At 40.2% G+C, this 7089-nt stretch overlaps 1 non-coding gene across 1 annotated transcript; it reads left to right on the forward strand.

The window, feature by feature from the left end:
* The first annotated feature begins 4106 nt into the window (after positions 1–4106).
* Positions 4107–4178, forward strand: TRNAS-GGA. Its single transcript has one exon. It is a non-coding gene; the product is annotated as a tRNA-Ser (tRNA).
* Positions 4179–7089: the final 2911 nt, after the last annotated feature.

A 7089-nucleotide genomic window follows, 5' to 3' on the forward strand; every position in this document is an offset into this window, starting at 1 on the left:
ACTGAGAAGTAGGGCTCCTGAGCCTGTAGCTCTCAATAAAATGGTTTGAAAGATAACAGTAATTATATGTATTGAGATAGTAATATAATAAAATGTTTCTCTGGGAAACAATTGCTAAAATAAATCAAAATAAATTAAAGAGTCCAAATTTGAGAGTGCCAAATGGTTATCAAAGCTTTTGTTTAGGCCACTAACAGTAACTGCTAAGAGGAAAAAAAAAAAATAGAATGATATAGGACAATTCATATGCAGCCCTGAAGCAAAGATCCTATTAAGGCTGTGGCCATCTCACTCAAAACTGTCGTGCCAGAACATCCCCAAATCACCACAGTTAACTCAGATATAATGTATGAAGGCAAACAATTAGAGAAATCAATCAGGTTTAAGAAACATGTGGGGGTGGTGAGGAGTAAGAGGGAGGGGATATATGTACACTTATGGCTGATAGAAAAAAGAAAGTGAAGTCGCTCAGTCGTGTCTGACTCTTTGTGACCCCGTGGACTGTAGTCTACCAGGCTCCTCTGTACAGGGGATTCTCCAGGCAAGAATACTGGAGTGGGTTGCCACTTCCTTCTTCAGGGGACCTTCCCGACCCAGGGATTAAATCTAGGTCTCCCACATTGTGGGCAGACGCTTTTCCCTCTGAGCCACCAGAGAAGCCATGTTGTTATACAGCAGAAACCCAACACAACCTTTTAAAGCAATTATCCTCCAATTAAAAAAAAAAGAAAAAGAAAGGAAGCATGTCTACAAAAAACTTTACATGTGGTTACAACATGACAGTGATAGAGTAGGTAATATGCCTAGTAAGTTTCTGAAAGAATTATATTGCCAAAACTTGCATAAACTTAGTCATATACTTGGCAGATGTGGGGTCCAGGGTGGACAGCATGGCAAAAGCCGAAGAGCCAAGGCTGAGGCTTGCATTATGATGTTTGTGTAGACGGTGGGGGGTGGGGTGGGGTGGTGGGAGGCGGTGCTCTTGTGGCGCAGCTGTAAAGAACCTGCCTGCAATGCAAGAGCTGCCTGCATTGCAGGCAGATCCCCTAGAGACCCCCTGGAGAAAGAAATGTCAACCCACTCCAGTATTCTTGCCTGAAGAATCCCATGGACAGAGGAGACTGGTGGGCTACAGTCCATGGGGTTGCAAGAGTTGGACATGACTTAGCAACTAAACCACCACCACCACTAAACAACCACCGTCAGCTCTGAGAGGGGGTGCCACTTGCCGTGCCTGTCCACAGAATATCTCATTTAGAGATTTCATGCCATGTTTGAGGGATTAATGTATTACATGTTCATGGGATAGTTTGTTAACTAGCCAATAAGGGTCATTATCTAAAGAAATTCTTCATTAGTAAGATTTGGTGATCTAAGAGTACTTAAATAAGAATCAATATTTCTAATCTCTTTCAAAGCATTCTAGCAAAGATCTTCACATTCAAATTCAATACAAATACAGATCTGAAGTACCTATATTTTAAAAATTTGATCCTTAACTAGGATCACAGACACGATCTTTAACATGAAGTTAGAAAAACATTTATTTAAGTGGAAAAGATTTTTTGAAAGTCTTTCTAACCACACTATAGATTATTACTAGTATCACCTTATAGTGTATTAAAAATTTGTTACAGTATCTTGGGTCTTAATAATGTGGCTGATTGAATATCAGCCACACAGTTACATAACTGTCCTGGTTGAATCTATAGCGGTCTTCATTATCAAAATGGTTATTTTCACAAGATTATAATGTCTAGATTAGGCAAGCTCAGCTTGAACAAAATCTTTTTTTACTATTTAACAGATAGCACCAAGGAAATGAGTTTAAACTTGAGAAATAGGTTTAGAATGGACATTCATTGATTTATTTTCCAAAACACAAGTTTCCGAGTAATATAAACTAGATATCTAATATATCTGAAATGAGCCATTGACACAGATGAAGAATGAATTTGCTAGCAATATTTCTTATAGAAAATGATATTATTAGATACACGTACATATATATTTATAAATACACACATATAGAAATACAAAAAATGTATTTTAGTATATATAACAATATGTATTATACATATAAATAAAATATACATATAAATACTTTACATTTTGTATTTTCTGTAAATATTGTATAATATTTATAAATCCATAAATATATAATGCAGCCATGAAATTAAAAGATGCTTACTCTTTGGAAGGAAAGTTATGACCAACCTAGATAGCATATTCAAAAGCAGAGACATTACTTTGCCAGCAAAGGTCCGTCTAGTCAAGGCTATGGTTTTTCCAGTAGTCATGTATGGATGTGAGAGTTGACTGTGAAGAAAGCTGAGCACTGAAGAATTGATGCTTTTGAACTGTGGTGTTGGAGAAGACTCTTGAGAATCCCTTGGACTGCAAGGAGTTCCAACCAGTCCATTCTAAAGGAGATCAGCCCTGGGTGTTCTTTGGAAAGACTGATGTTGAAGCTGAAGCTCCAATATTTTGACCACCTGAGGCAAAGAGCTGACTCATTGGAAAGACCCTGATTCTGGGAAAGATTGAGAGCAGGAGAAGAAGGGGATAACAGGATGAGATGGTTGGATGGCATCACCCACTCAATGGACATGAGTTTGGGTAAACTCTGAGAGTTGGTGACGGACAGGGAGACCTGATGTGCTGTGATTCATGGGGTCACAAAGAGTCAGACACAACTGAGTGACTGAACTGAACTGAACTGATAGCAGTATACATGCAATAAGTATATATACAATGAACTTATTAACCTATTTACTTTGACTAGTGTTCTTCATTCTTTTTGATCCAAACTGTCTCTAATCTGCCTATTGTTTTCCTTCTCTCCGTTCAACATTTCTATTTTATTCACAAATCATGAAAGACTTCATATATTCATGGACCTCTTGAGAGCATATAAGCACACATATTCAATGTGCACATACAAATACATACATATCAGAGCTGGGCAAAGTATAAGTACTTGTGTGATAGCCACCTCTTTTTGTAAATAAAGTTTTATTATAACACAGTCATGCTCATATGTTTACATGTTTATGGCTGCTTTTTTTTTATAAGAGCAGAATTGAGTGGTTATGTAATGAACTGTATGACTCATAAGCCTAAAGATATTACTGTTTTTTTTTTTTTCAGAAAATTTTGCTGACTCCTGATTAGTACACATTGTTTTACTTATCTTCTGCTGTGTAACTAATCATTCTGAAACTTCATAGAAAAATAGTCATTTACTAGCTCCGAATCCCTAGGGTTGGCAATCTGGGCTCAGTCCATTTTGTTAGCTCTTCTGCAGGTCTTCCTTCAGATCTCTAATTCTAGCAGTCAGTTCATTGCTCCTAAGGGGATAGATGGTCCAAGGAAGCCTCACTCCCCTTGTTAGTTCTGAGTGCTCACCATTGGCTAGAACCTCTTCCACTTGGTTTCTCATCCTTAAAAAGGCTGCTGCTGCTACTGCTGCTAAGTCGCTTCAGTCGTGTCCGACTCTGTGCGACCCCATAGACGGCAGCCCACCAGGCTCCACCGTCCCTGGGATTCTCCAGGCAAGAATACTGGAGTGGGTTGCCATTTCCTAGCATTATTATTTTTTTTTTTTCTTAAGGTCTTGTCAAGGCAATGTTCTAAAAAAGCAAAAGCAGAAGCTGGAAGGTAGCAGAGTCCTAAATTTAGAATAACATAGTCATCAAATTATAATGATCAAAATAAATTATGAGACAATCAAGTTTTAGGGAATTTTAGGACTTGATCATATTTCTTTGGGGAAGATTAGGAAATCACAGTTGAAAGGGGTATTAAATAAAAATTGGTGGAATGTATGACCATTCAGGTTTTTTTTGCAATGTATTACTTCTATATATACTGTTGATTATATTGGTAACAAATTACCTGGCAATTTTAGGAAGTGAAATATTCCAGATAAAAAGGCTTACCACCACATCAACTACAAACCTATGAAAACTTATACAAATATTTATGGTAGAAAGTTTTCATTACTCTCTGGAATTTTATCCTATCTTCCTACATAGAATATGTTGATAATAACTAAACTTATATTGATTAATAGCTTTGTTATTCTCTACTGTTATTTACGGGCTTCCCTGGTGGCTCAGAGGTTAAAGCATCTGCCTGGAATGCGGGAGACCCAGGTTCGATCCCTGGGTCGGGAAGATCCCCTGGAGAAGGAAATGGCAACCCACTCCAGTACTCTTGCCTGGAGAATCCCATGGAGGGAGGATCCTGGTAGGCTACAGTCCATAGGGTTGCAAAGAGTCAGACACGACTGAGTGACTTCACACACACTATTATTTATGCAGGCCTCTAATAGATCAGTCACCTTGGGGTTATTGATAAATATAGTTGTATGGAAAAGTTGCTTCTAAACCAAGTAATCAAATAGATCTTTCTAAACTCTATGTTTGCTTGGTAATATCCTCAGATTTTTATTTCTCTAATTTTCTGAAAAATTACATTTAAAATAATATTAGAAATGGGTTTAAAGGAAAAATATACAGTTTCTTTAGAAAAGAAAGTATTTAGAAAAGTATTCAGTTTAAATGCAGTTTGATTTGATTAAATCACAAGAGTTGGCCCAGGTCCACAGTCAACTGTGAAACTGATGTCTTTCTAAATGTGGAAGGCATTTTGAAAACCAAAACCTCCTAAATGCTATGGTCTGAATCCATGTTTCCTCAAAATTCATATATTGAAATCTTAATGCCTAATGTGATAGTATTAGGAGACAGGAATCTGTGAGGTGATTAGATGATTGGGGTGGACTCTTTACGAGTAAGACCCCATGGATTCCTTTATTCCTCTTACCACGTGCATTTGTGCTCAGTTGTGTCCAGTTCTTTGCAACCTCATGGACTGTAGCCTGCCAGGCTCCTCTATCCATGGAATTTTCCAGGCAAGAATACTGGAGTGGGTTGCCATGACCTCCACTAGTGGATCTGCCTGATCCAGGGACTGAACCTGTGTGTCTTGTGTTTCCTACTTTGGCAGGTGAATTCTTTACCACTGCACCACCTAGGAAGCACTCCCATCATGCGAGGTCAGAGGAAAATGTTGGCAGAATACATCTCAGAAGGGGGCAGTCAGAGGCTGACTGTGCTGGCACCCTCATCTTGGACTTACAGCTTGCAAAACTGTGAGACATAAATTTCTATTGTGTATAAACTACCCAGTTTGTGGTATTTTGTTATAGCCACCCCAACAGACTAAGACAGTAAGTATTAATGATGAGCTGGTAAGTCATTCTTTCTCTCTTTCTCTCTCTCTCTAGACACACACACACACACACAATGTATTTTGTGTAATAAAAAAAACCTGTGTATCAGATAACCATGAATCTTTACATATTCATTTTGGTGAAGACTTTTGGCAAAAGAAATGCAAAACCAAAATTTCTCTTTGGTCTTCATGTGTTTATTTATCACTATGTTCTTTAAATTTTTATTTTTAATTTGCTGTCAATATATTAAGATTAGTAGATTTCACATAAAAATCCAATATCTGGCTTATATAAAGTTAGAAGATCTGACAATAATGGTACCTCTTTCCCACTTGACAATCATCCAAGTATGCTCTAGTCCACTGCATTTCACACAACTCATGTCCATTCATTCTCGCTGCCCATCCTGTTCATTTTGCATTTGAATTGGGGAGCTCTGTTTATATTAACATTTCCTGGAATCTCACTGGACTGCATTTACTCTTATTAATGCCTTAGATATTTACCTGCTGTGGGGCTCCTCTGACTCTTCCTGCACACAGTTAAGGTCAATTTTTAAAACACCAGCTTTTCTGCTCATGTTGATTTCATTTTCTTTCCTTTTTCTTTATTGAAGCATAGTTGATTTATAATGTTGTGTTAGTTTCTGATGTACAGCAAAGTGATTCAGTTACACTTGCATATAAATCTGCTCATCCAAGACTCCTAATTTATCTCTGTTTCTGTGGCTTTTTATGGTCTGTTTCTTTGCACCTGTCCATTGCATTTCATCATGCAGCTGAAAAAATATTTCCTATGTCCACTTAGAAAAGCAATGGCTCTTTTTGTTTTTCATGTTTGTTATTTTGGTCCGTGTTTTAATTTAGGCTGAGTTTCGTTTCCCTTGTACACCGGGTACAGTGATTTATGATGTTAAGTTTTTCTTCAGCTGGAAGCTCAGTCTTGCCTTTAACAACATTAAGCAAAATCTGACATTTCCCTTTTCTTGAAAAGATTGCCCATACCTTCATGTAAAGGCCTATCTACTCCCCGATCACATCTGTCTTCTCATTTTATTGACCTCCTGACCAGGAATTATATTCACTAATATGACTTCTCTATAACAGTTTGGCAGCTGCGAGGGCCAGCCGGCGCACTAAGCGCGGCCGAGAGGAGCTACCCCACGTCCGAGGTCAGGGGCAGCGGCCTAGAGTGCCAGGCTGCGATGGTGCAGGAATGGCTGAGAGGAGCTACCCTGCATCCGAGGTCAGTGGCGGCCGGGAGGAGCTACTCTGCGTCCGAGGTCAGGGGCGGTGGCCGGGAGGAGACACCCCGTGTCCGAGGTCAGTGGCGGCCGGGAGGAGACACCCCGCGTCCAAGGTCAGGGGCGGCTGGAAGGAGACCCCCACGTCCAAGGACAGGGGCTGCCAAGAGAAGCCACCTCTCACCCGAGGCCAGGGGCAGTGACCCTGAGGAGCCACCCACGCCCGAGGCCAGGGCCAGCGGCCAGGAGGAGCAACCCAGAGCAGCAACTGCGCAGGTGCAGGAAGGCCTAGCGGAGCTATCTCACGTTGAAGGTCAGGAACCGAGGCGGTAAGGAGATACCCCTCGTCCAAGGTAAGAAGCAGCGGCTGTGCTTTGCTGGAGCAGCTGTGAAGAGATACCCCACACCCAAGGTAAACCCAAGTAAGATGGTAGGTGTTGTAAGAGGGCATCAGAGGGCAGACACACTGAAATCATACTCACAGAAAACTAGTCAATCTAATCACACTAGGACCACAGCCTTGTCTAACTCAATCAAACCAAGCCATGCCTGCGGGGCAACCCAAGACGGATGGATCATGGTGGAGAGGTCTGACAGAATGGGG

Source organism: Oryx dammah, unplaced genomic scaffold, assembly GCF_014754425.2.
Source record: "Oryx dammah isolate SB20612 unplaced genomic scaffold, SCBI_Odam_1.1 HiC_scaffold_27, whole genome shotgun sequence".
Classification (NCBI taxonomy): domain Eukaryota; kingdom Metazoa; phylum Chordata; class Mammalia; order Artiodactyla; family Bovidae; genus Oryx; species Oryx dammah.